This window comes from Equus asinus, unplaced genomic scaffold, assembly GCF_041296235.1.
Source record: "Equus asinus isolate D_3611 breed Donkey unplaced genomic scaffold, EquAss-T2T_v2 contig_110, whole genome shotgun sequence".
In the NCBI taxonomy this organism is placed as follows: domain Eukaryota; kingdom Metazoa; phylum Chordata; class Mammalia; order Perissodactyla; family Equidae; genus Equus; species Equus asinus.
The window spans coordinates 11,244-22,500 of NW_027224751.1; the positions used below are offsets into that span (position 1 = coordinate 11,244).

The window sequence follows — 11,257 nt, forward strand, 5'->3', positions numbered from 1 at the left end:
GCTTCCACAGTGATCTGTGGTGGGTGGGTGGGGGGGGGGGGGCCTTGGGCCTTGGGGGTCTCCGCTGGACCTCCAGGAAGTCAGCTTTTGTGGAGTCCCGTGAGTCCTTCCAGGGAGGGAGGCATCCAACCCGAGGGTGGTCTGGAGGGCACCACTCCCACCACTCCCGGGGGCTGGGGCGGGGGGCGGGGTGGGGGCTGCGGCCACGTTCCTGTTCATTCACACAGAATCCGGGGCATGAATGTTCTTAGCAGCTCTGTTCCACACAGCCCCACACTGGAAACCACACAGACGTCCTGCGAGTCCCATCCCTTGCTCATGTCGCCGGGGCTCCGGAGGAGGGCCACTCTGTAAAAGCGGCCGCCAGATGGCGCCCAACGACCGGCGCGGAGGGGTCAGCGGGAGGGAACCGGGTCACCAGCCAGCGAGAGTGCACAGCCTGAGCCCACCGCCGGGTCAGGTCTCTCTCTGTCTCTGTCTCTGTCTCTGTCTCTGTCTCTGTCTCTCTCTGTCTCTGTCTCTGTCTCTGTCTCTCTCTGTCTCTCTCTCTCTCTCTCTTTCTCTCTGGGCCCGCTTGGGGCGGGCGGGAGGTCACCACGTGAGGCCCCAGGGTGTCCACCTCGGAGCTCCCAGGCAGCACAGGGCAACCCTGGGCGCAGAAGGAGGTGTTGGAAAATCGGCGGGGAGGGGGGTGGGGTGGGTGGGCTTGCCAGGAAGGGGACAGACTCCCCACGTGACTTCTGGGCCGGGCCGGGCGCGGGGCTGCCGGCTGGCTGACGCGGACAGAGGTGGAAAAGTCCCCGGAGATGCCACGGGGCAGGCCGGGGCTGCCGGCCCCCGCTTCCCGGAGCGGCCCGAGCACTTCCCGGGCTCCCGGGAGGACTTAGAAAATCACGGCGGGGTGGGGGGTGGGGGTCGCTGTCAAACCGAAACCATGCACGTCATCAGAGAAGGACCGTGACGACGGAGGAATTGTCCGCAGTCTGTCAGGAATTGTGTGCAGCCTGTCACTTCCGGCCCAGAGGGTCTCTCTAAGGCAGACGGACAGACAGAGCCCACAAGTCGTAGAGGAAAGGACCGAGCCGCTTGGCCGCGGAAAAGTTTACAACACAAAACAGGTCTCCCTCCGCACGGGGCCACAGCAAAGCCCAAAGACGACACACGGGGGGGAGCATGGGTGCAGATGCACGTGTGGTGATAAGAATATGGATTTCAGCAGGGCTTCCCGTCCTCATCAACAAGCAGAAGCACCCAAATGGTGGGGGTTGGGGGGCAGAGACCTCACAGCCATTCCCTCCACAAATCGAGTTCCCCGGGACATCCTCACAGCGCCGTGCTGTGAGTGTGTGTGGGTGTTTAAAATGGAGTAAATGTGGACGTGGAACTGCTCCGTGAAACCAAAATAACAACAGTCGTAGATCTTCTTTGGTCATTTAGAAAATTCTTTTTTTTTTTTTTTTCCCCAGCGGTGCACGTATTTCCCTTCCAAAAAAGAAGAACGGGAAAGGAGATGTTAAAGGCAAGCAGAGAGAGGAAAACTGTTGCAAAACAAAAGCTGAGCTCCCGTCCGAGGGAGGCCTCCTCCATTGGAGGCCTAGGAAATCATTCTGACAAAATGGAGGATCTCTGTCTTTGGTGTCGATTCCCTCAGAGGTCAAGAGAAACCTTTTCCAATGTCTTTATCAGGAGGAGACTAGAAGTTAGAGAAAAGTATCCTTTCGGGAGTGAGAAAAACAAATTCTGATTTTGCATCAGCTTCCCTCCGATCTTGAAACTCATTGACTTGATTCCATTCTGTCGACGGAAATAATCCGGAACCAATCTATCCGTGAAAATCGGGGTGCGTTTATTCTGAGCTAAAATGTGAGGACTGTGGCCCGGGGCCTTTCTTCCCGAAGGAAGAGAGGGTGCCCGGGAAGTGGGGTGTACAGAGTGCTTCTAGACCCCCAGAGAGGACGTTTCACATAGGATCGAAAGGTCCCTTGGATGATAGTCGCGAGACTGCTCTGTCGGCACAGCGATCGACAGACACTGCTGGGTGGCAGGTCTGTTGTCTGGGCCTGGGTGGTCACAGGGGAGCCGGATGGTCAAAGGTGAGCGCAACCATCCGCTCCTAGCCTAAGGAAAGATGCCTCTCCTTAAGGAAAGGCCCGAGCACGGGGAAGCTGCTCCTTTCCCTTAAGGGCATTGGTTCTTGCCGTAGGAAATGTGTAAAGCGGATCTACGATGCGATGCGTGCTCGACGGCCACGTCAGGCCCTTTTCGAAAAACACTGTCAGGCCGAATTAGGCCGACACCCAATGGCTTCCTCATAGACTCCCATAGATCCTATCGCTCGCCATTTCTATCTGTCCACTCGTTCCAATTTTAGGCCACTTGACCACGAACAGGCCTTTTTCTCAGATTATTTTCCCCGTGAAACTTTGATCACCTTTTCACAGACAAAACGATCTTTACTTTTTAGGCCCTCTTGCCTGAAGGCAGCCATCTCACTTTCCTTGAACACAAAGATGTTTCCCATATTCACTTTTAGTGGCTTTTTGTTTTGTTTTGTTTTGTTTTGAGGACGATGAGCCCTGAGCTAACTGCTGCCAATCCTCCTCTTTTTGCCGAGGAAGGCTGGCCCTGAGCTCACCTCCGTGCCCATCTTCCTCTATTTCATATGTGGGACGCCTACCACCACGTGGCTCGCCCAGCGGTGCCACGTCCACCCCCGGGATCCGAACTGGCGAACCCCGGGCCGGCGAAGCGGAACAGGCACACTTAACCAGCGCGCCACCGGGCCGGCCTAGTGGCTTTCATCGCATTTGTTAAGTAGATTTTTTAACCCTCACGAACCTTAATTTTGGTGAAAACTAAGAAGCCAGCAATTAGGAACTGTCCTTCCCATGAGCATTCCGTCGCTTGGCCAATGTCTAAACACTTGGCCACTTTTAGAAACATGGGATTTCATAGGTTTATCTTTTCCTTCGCTTTATTTGATTTCATCTCACTTTAGTTTTTGGGTGAGGAAGATCGGCCCTCACAGAGCTAACGCCTGTTGCCAATCTTCCGTTTTTGTTTTTTTTTTCCCCCCTCCCGATTTTTCTCCCCCAATCCCCCCCATGACATAGTTGTCTATCTTAGTTGAGGGCCCTTCCAGTTGTGGCATGTGGGACGCCGCCTCCACACGGCCCGACGAGCGGTGCCGTGTCCGTGCCGTGCCCGGGATCTGAACCGGCAAAACCCTGGGCCGCCGAAGGGGAGCTTGTGAACTTAACCACTCGGCCACGGGGCCGCCCCTGTCCGTGGACTTTTTTATCACCTGATTTCACCTCGCAAAACTTCAAAGCTTCAAGTTATCAGAGAGGTTTGGGAAGTTGTTTTTATTAATTTAATTAATTTATTTTTCGAGGAAGACGAGCCCCGAGCTGACACCTGCTGCCAATTCTCCTCTTTTTGCCCCGGGAGAGTGATCCCGAGCTAACATCCGTGCCCATCCCCCTCCCCTTGATAGGCGGGACGCTGACCACAGCGTGGCTCGCCAAGCGGCGCCACGTCCGCACCCTGGATCCGAACCTGCGAACCCCTGGCTGACAAAACGGAACGTGCGAACTTAACCGCTGTGCCGCCGGGCTGGCCCTTCGGGAAGTTATTTTCAGGACACGGGCCATAAACTAGAATCACCGCTACAGGTTTATCGGAGCGACATCAGCGTTCGTGGTGGATTGAGTCGTCCCCTCTGTCTCTCCCCTCCAGGGCACAACCAAAGGGACGTCTATCGACCCACCCACCAAGGATTCCCCCCCCCCCCCCGCACGGCACAGCAGGATGCCTGAGAGATCCACGCAGCCCTACAGCGGCAAGTCACATTCGCACAGTCAAAATTCAATGGCAGAGACAAAACGTTAAGGTCAGTGAGAGGGAAGAGAATAACCGGCCCAGGAGCAACGGTGTGAAGAACACGGAGAAGACGGGTCCTAGACGCCGGGGTCCCCGGAGCAGTGATTTGATCAGAGGCCCGCAAACGTCCACGATCTCCACACCACGTTTATGGCCGACTGCGTGCGTGGGTCCTTTGGAATCGACCAGGCTACCGTCCGGGCCACTTTGGGACATCGTGTCCAGCTGCCCCGAGCGGTGGAGCTGTCGTTCAAGTGTAAGATGGGGCCCGTCCGGGGAGAGAATGGGGACGGGGAAAGGGAGGCCGCGGGAAGTCACAGAGTCTGAGGTGTTCGGGGGAGACTGACTCTTCTGAAGTGGAGGTGGTAGAAGGAGAGCAGCAGGATTTTTGGATTTTTGTTCCCTCTGTTAGGTATCTGGGTCCGGAGGAGAGTGGGGCGGGGGGGGGGCGGGTGGTGGTGGTGGTGGTGGGTGTGAGGCTGAGGCGGGGCTGGTGTTTCCTTTCCGAGTCAGGTGGAAGAGCTCCTCCAGTGGAGGTTTTTAGACAAGGGGTCTGGTCTGGCAGGATGGGAGGTTGCGGGTTGAGCCACAGGGGAATCTGTCGTAGCTCAGACTCGGGCCTTTGAAGAAATAGACAGAGAGAGGAGTTTTGCTCTGTCTGTCACCGCAGCCGGCACCTCAGGAGCAACAACAGGAGGCTTCCCGAATGAGTGAAGGGGCAGGAGCCAGCGTGCCCCGTGCCTCTCTCAGCCCTGCGCCGGCAGGGAAGGAAGCAGGCAGGCAGGCCTCAGGGCTACTCCCGTCCTACTGCCCGGTGGTCCCTGTCCCGGCCCCGCCCCCACTCTCCCCCTGACCCTCACCGCTCCCCAGCCCTCTTCTCAGCCAGAGAGGCGATGGGGGGGGGGGCGGTGCGGTCCCAGAACAAGTTTCCTCTCATCCGCCATCATCTTGCCACCCTGACGACTTGGCCTGAGATCCGGCCTAGGCTGTACCCGTGTGTGGTTTTCCTGTGGACAAGGGGGCCGGTTCACCATTTCGGAAGAAACCCCTAGCCTTCCACTGCCGAGTCGCCAGCCTGGGAGGGGGGAGGGGGGAGGGGGGAGGGGAGGTCAGGCCCATTCATTCCGATGGGCCTGGCGTCAGGGCTTCATTCAAGTGCAGGAAGCTCTCTCCCATGGCCTCGGGCTTTTTCCCATTGAACGGCTTTCTTCAATTCCCCCACCCTTAGGCCGCAGTCCACCAAGGGCCGGGAGGCAGGGAGGGAAGATGTTGGGGCAGGGTGGCTGTCTGAGAAACTCGCCTCATCTGGGGCAGAAAGAGTGCCCCCCTCCTTTCTCTAACCCTACTAGACTGCTTGAGGATCACGGACGGTTTGGCTCATCGATGAGCCCTGCGTTATGGGCCCGGCAAGCAAACTCCTAACGGGCAACCCGCCGCTCTAGGCGTGTGTGGGTTTTTTGATCTTTCACCTTCAAGTTCGCACGACATCGGTCCGTGTCCCCCGCCCCGGCTTCCCATGGGAAATCCTCCGTCTCTTTCCACAGACTCACTGGCGACTTCACACAGTGCCTGCCTCCTCCTCCTTAGGAAGGAAGGAAGGAAGGAAGGAAGGGGCTGACCCCGTGGCCGAGCAGTTGAGTTTGCACGCTCCGCTTCAGCGGCCCGGGGCTTGGAAGGTTCGGATCCTGGGCTCGGACACGGCACCGCTCATCAAACCACGCTGAGGTGGCGTCCCACACGGCAGAACCAGAGGGACCCTCAAAGAGAATATAGAACTAGGTACTGGGGTGCTCTGGGGAGAAGAAGAAGAAGGAGGAGGAATAAAAAGAAAAGAAAAGATTGGCAATGAGCTCGGGTGCCAGTCTTTAAAAAAAAAAAAAAAAAGAGGAAGAAAGATGGACAAACAGGAACGAATCCCACTGACGGCACCTCCAAATGGTGGGGGGCAGGGGGGTGGGGGGGGTGGGGAGTGGCATCATCGGGCCAAGGGTGACTCTAAGCGTGATCCCGCGGTTGTGTTATTTGACATTTTATCGAATCGATTTATTATTTTATTTTTGAGGAAGATGAGCCCTGAGCGAACATCTGCCACCAATCCTCCTCTGTCGGCCGAGGAAGACTGGCCCTGAGCTGACATCCGTGCCCATCCCCCTCTACTTTCCAGGTGGGACGCCTGCCACAGCGTGGCTCGCCAAGCGGTGCCGGGTCCTGTGCCCGGGATCCGGACCGGCGAACCCGGGGCCGGCGGAGCAGAACGTGCGAACTTCACCGCCGCGCCACCGGGCCGGCCCCCGGAGTTGTTTTGAAAATCCAGTAAGGGGCTGGCCCCGTGGCCGAGTGGTTAAGTTCGCGCGCTCCGCTGCAGGCAGCCCAGTGTTTCATCGGTTCGTTCGGATCCCGGGCGCGGACACGGCACTGCTCATCAAACCACGCTGAGGCGGCGTCCCACATACCACCGCTAGAAGGACCCACCGCGAAGAACACACAACTACGTACCGGGGGGCTTTGGGGAGAAAAAGGAAAGACAAAAAATAAAATCTTCCAAACTCCAATAAAACTTTGAGTGAAGACGACGAGGAGGATGCGAAACGTATCTCACGCCTCCGAGCCGAGCCGTCCGTTTAGGTTTAGGAAGGGGGACGAGGACCCTTTGTAAGCGACATCCCTTTTTAAGCACCATTCTAAACCACAGAACAGAACTCCCTCTCCTCGACCCGGAGCGAGGAGGTTCCTGGGTGTGTCAGAGAGGGTCACGTCCTCTGCAGCACGAACGAACCGCCAGGGTTCGGCCACGGGAAAGAATTTCTTCCTCTCCAGGGGGACTAAAAGTCACCGACGGCAGCGGGCGTAGGTGCTATCCTTCCCGTCCAGGAAAGGCAGGGAGAACTTCAGCCGTGAAGAGAAGGAGGTCTTCCTCACTCCCCGTTTTGGGAGGGCCCCTTTGGCAGGGGAGTTTTGTCTCCTGATTTCAAGTCAGGAAGAAAAGGGAGAGAGAGAGAGAGAGAGAGAGAGTGTGTGTCCTTCTCGTGCCAGGTCGGTCTGAGGGGGACCTCCTCTGGTTTCCTCCCTTCCCAGGGAACGCCGTTCGCTCCTTCTTCTAGAAAAAGCTCCCAAAGCACCACCGCCCAGGATGGTCGACCTACGCCCATCGTCCCTCCTTTCCCAATCATTTCTACCGCGACAGAGGGACAGAGGCCCCTGCCCCATCCCCATCCCCACCCCCACCCCCATCGCCTGCCTCCTTGATGGCCAAAGGAGCTGCCTCTGAGAATGGAACGGGGCTTGGAAACCTTCTAGAGGGGTGACTCTCACCTGCCTGCCTGCTGGGAAAAGCACCACGCTGTCCATCGGACTGCTCTTTTGGGCAAACGTAGGCGTGCCACATAGCGATCGACAGCTATGGCGGGGGGGGGGGGGGGGCGGGGTGGCGTGGTGGTGCCCAGGATCCACGACACGTGACGGCTGCGGAGCACGACAGCCCTAAGACCTTGAGGGAGACGGGGTGGCGCGTGAATCCTTTCGGAACGAGAACGACAGGAAACGCTGACGGGGACGTGTTCTCCTCTCGAGAACACACCAACGCCTCGCACGGTGTCTGACCCGGGGTGCCTCTGACTTTTGTCATCAGAGACGATCCTCTCGACCGCCCCTCACGCTTTGGGGAAAAGGGGAGAGGGACTCGGTAGCACGGGAAAAGCCATCCATCCGCCCTTCCTTTCCGTCTTCACGGCTCCTTCTCGTGGAAAACGAGGAAGCCGTCCGGAGGAACGGAACACTGACCCGGGCCAAAGCGTGGCCCAGCCTGAGCCTCCAAAACCTTCTGCTAAGTGAGAGGTGCCAGACATCCAAGGCGACCTACGTTGCGATTCCACACAGAGGAGAGAGCTAGAACGGTCCAACCCTAGAGGGCGACAGCAGATGGCGGCGGCGGCGGCGGCGGCAGTGGTGGTGGTGATCGTGGTGGGGCAGATCCGGGAGTGGGGCCGTTTTTTCTTTCGGGGGGAGGGGATGGAAACGGAAACCTTCTGGAAATAGATAGCCGTGACGGATGCGCCACCTTGGGGAGAGAGACTCCCGAAGGCCACTGGCTTGTGCCCCGTGGAAAGGATGGATTCGGTGGGATGGGAATTCTACCTCCGTGTAGAGCGTGTGGTAAACCACGAGGTAGGTGGGTGGGTGGCCTCCCTGCCTCGCCTCCACCTAGACGTCCACACACAGAGACCGACGAGGGAGGGAGGGAGGGAGGGAGGGAGGGAGGGAGAGAGACAAGACTGACAGAGGCCGAGGCCGAGGCCGAGGCAGTGAGCGAGTAAGTGATCGACCCTGGCCATAGGGATTCCTCAGAGGGCGTCTCTTGGCTCCCCAAACGAAGAATGTGTGTGGAGATCGAGAAAGATCACCGACCTAGGAGAACCAGCAAGACTTCCTCACCCGCCAGAGAGCCGCTGGGCCCCTGCCGTCCCTGCCACCGCCACCCCTACCCCTCGCCTTTGGCAGCGACGCCAACGAAAGGCAGGCAGACGAGTGGGAGAGTCGTGTGGTGGTGTCCCCCAAGGAAGGTGGGTCCATGCCGACGAGCGGTCGTCGGCGTGTGGAAAAGCCAGAGGCGGGCTGACTAGAAGGAGGGCGTCCTGGAGGAAGGGGCCAGGGTGTGAGGGAGAGAGGCCTGTTCCTCTTCCCCTGTCGGTCCCAAGTCAGGGGCCCAAAGGAGGAAAGCTGTCCGTTCCTTTCCGACTCGGACGGTTCGGGCGGAACCGACCGATCCCCGCGGCGGCGCAGTCGGGGCTTTCTGGACCAGAACCCCTCTCTCTGTCGCCTTTCGACCACACGCACGCTTTAGAGGCCAAGGGAAAATGGATCGGGTCTCTCTGTCTCTCTCCCTAGAAAACAAGGGGCCGGGGGCCGAGCCCGTGGACGAACGGTCAAGTAGCGCCCCCCACCCCGGCCCCCGGCTTCGACGGCCCAGGTTTTCACCGGTTCGGATCCTGGGCGCAGCCCCAGACCCAGCATCGCCCTTCAAGCCACGCCGAGGCGGCGTCCCACATAGCAGAAACGCGAAAGACCTACCACTGGAACCTACAACTATGGACGGGACGGGACGGGACGGGGCGGGGCGGGGCGGGGCGGGGCGGGGGTGGGGGGGCGGCTTTGGGGAGCAGGAAGAAAGAAAAAATAAAAGAAACACAAGGACGGTCATCGCGATAGTTCTTTCCACTTCCATCCATATGTTAACAGGACCCAAGTTTCCCGACCTCCATTTGGATGTATGTTAACTAAATGGAGAAGCTATTCAAAGGACTCCTCTAAAGAAGTCCACGTTCTTCTTTCTAAATGATAATGAAAATCATTGTCACCACCGCTCTTCCGACCCTCCATGTCCAGACGGCCTCCCGCCCCTCCCCTATCCCCAACTCCCGCCCCGCCCCGCGCCGACCCCCGACCCCGGCATTCTCCACGCCCACCTTTCCCTCTCCACTCCTACCCCCCCCCGTCCCCCGCCGCCCGGGACACCGCACCCCGCGCCCCCCCCCCCCAATCCAGGCCGGGCCACCTGGTCGACCTCCTCGAACACTATATAAGAGGATGCCGGGCAGCAGGTGGCGCCCGACAAGCGGCCTCCTCACCGGCCGGACGGATCAGCCTCGCGGGGGCGGGCGATGGGGAGGCGTTCGTCCAGGTCAGGTCAGGTCGGGGGAGGGAGGATGCCGCGCCGGCCGGCCTGGTGCGTGGCCTGGTCCCGATCCACCCCGCGTCTCGTTTCTCGGGCCGGGACGAGTACAGGCGGGGAGGCCGACTCGGTCACGGAAAGCGGCCTTGGGGAGGTTTTGGCGAACGTCCCTGTCCCGGGGCCGTCTGCCGACTAGGGGACGGAGTCCTCCTCCATGCTCCTTCTCGCCCCGAGTCGGGCGGGTTGTGGGTCGCGCGGTCGACTTGGCCATTTCCCCGGAGGCATCCTGCCTGCCGGGGCTCCCTCCCTCGGGCCGGTGCGAGCGGTCCTCGGGCGGCCCGGGAATTTGGGCCGCAGCGAACGAACGAACGAAGCCCGTCCCTCCTGCGTCGGCACCGATGAGACACAGCCCTGGTGGATGGAGCCGCTTTCCTCGGGTTTCCTTTTGCTTTCGGCCGCTGCTGCCACCAAACCTCCCTAAACGATAGGAATGAAAACGGGAACCGTTGGCATAATAAAAGCGTTTTGGTTGGCGTGTTTCTTGGCTTTTGGGGACTCGAGAGGTATGATGGATGATCTCCGATTGACGTTGGGAAGGTCTATTTCATCCCAGTCGCACGAACCCCGAAAACGTGGCGGCTGGACGAGGGAGGGAGGGAGGGAGGGAGGCCAACCACGGGATTTCCGCACGACCAGCTGATGGACACGAGCGCCCCGTGAGCCGGGCGGAGGGCAGCCGCCCGGGTCTCGCAGCTACGTGCCCGCGGAACCCTCGGGACTGCGAGAAGCCGGAGCGACCCGCAGCCATGTGGCGCTCGGCGCGGACATCTGGTCGACCCGCGCGCCACGGGACCCGGGGCCCGAGTCCGGGCCGGGCCGCCGGTCGACCCGGCAGGGCGGCTGCCCCGGGGGCCTCGCGGCTGCTCGTCCGCAGCCTCCAGGGAGCCCTCGGGGCTCCGAGAAGGCCGAGCGCCCCGCGGCCCCACGGCCCCGCGGCGCTCGGTGCGGACATCTGGTCGACCCGCTCCCCCCCCCCCCCCGAGACACGGGGGTCGGGTCGCCGGTCGACCCGGCAGGGCGGCGGCCACGGCGGCCTCGCCGCTGCTCGTCCGCCGGGTCGCCGGAGCCCTCGAGCCTCCGAGAAGGCCGAGCGCCCTGCAGTCCCGCGGCGCTCGGCGCGGACATCTGGTCGACCCGCGCGCCGCCGGACCCCGTGGCTACGAGTCCGCGGGGCCTTCGGAGCCGACAGAGGGCCGGGAGCGCACCCAGAGCACCCAGAGACCCGGGGCCCGGCCCCGAGCGCCGCGGACATCTGGTCGACCCGCGCGCCCCAGTCCGGGGACCAAGTCCGGGCCGGACAGCTGGTCGACCCGGCAGGGCGGCTGCCCCGGGGGCCTCGCGGCTGCTCGTCCGCAGCCTCCAGGGAGCCCTCGGGGCTCCGAGAAGGCCGAGCGCCCCGCGGCCCCACGGCCCCGCGGCGCTCGGCGCGGACATCTGGTCGACCCGCGCGCCGCCGGACCCCGTGGCTACGAGTCCGCGGGGCCTTCGGAGCCGACAGAGGGCCGGGAGCGCACCCAGAGCACCCAGAGACCCGGGACCCGGCCCCGAGCGCCGCGGACATCTGGTCGACCCGCGCGCCCCGGTCCGGGGACCAAGTCCGGGCCGGACAGCTGGTCGACCCGGCAGGGCGGCGGCCCCGGCGGCCTC

At 61.1% G+C, this 11,257-nt stretch overlaps 1 long non-coding RNA gene across 2 annotated transcripts; it reads left to right on the forward strand.

Moving 5' to 3' along the window:
- The first annotated feature begins 399 nt into the window (after window positions 1-399).
- LOC139042936 (uncharacterized) lies at window positions 400-6,453 on the forward strand. 2 transcript variants are annotated; one of them, XR_011500030.1, is made up of 4 exons: window positions 400-460; window positions 1,467-4,138; window positions 5,427-5,661; window positions 5,949-6,453. It is a non-coding gene; the product is annotated as an uncharacterized lncRNA (long non-coding RNA). The 2 variants fall into 2 exon arrangements; XR_011500029.1 differs by lacking the exon at window positions 400-460 and having other exon boundaries at window positions 3,773-4,138; window positions 5,945-6,432.
- The last annotated feature ends 4,804 nt before the right edge of the window (window positions 6,454-11,257 follow it).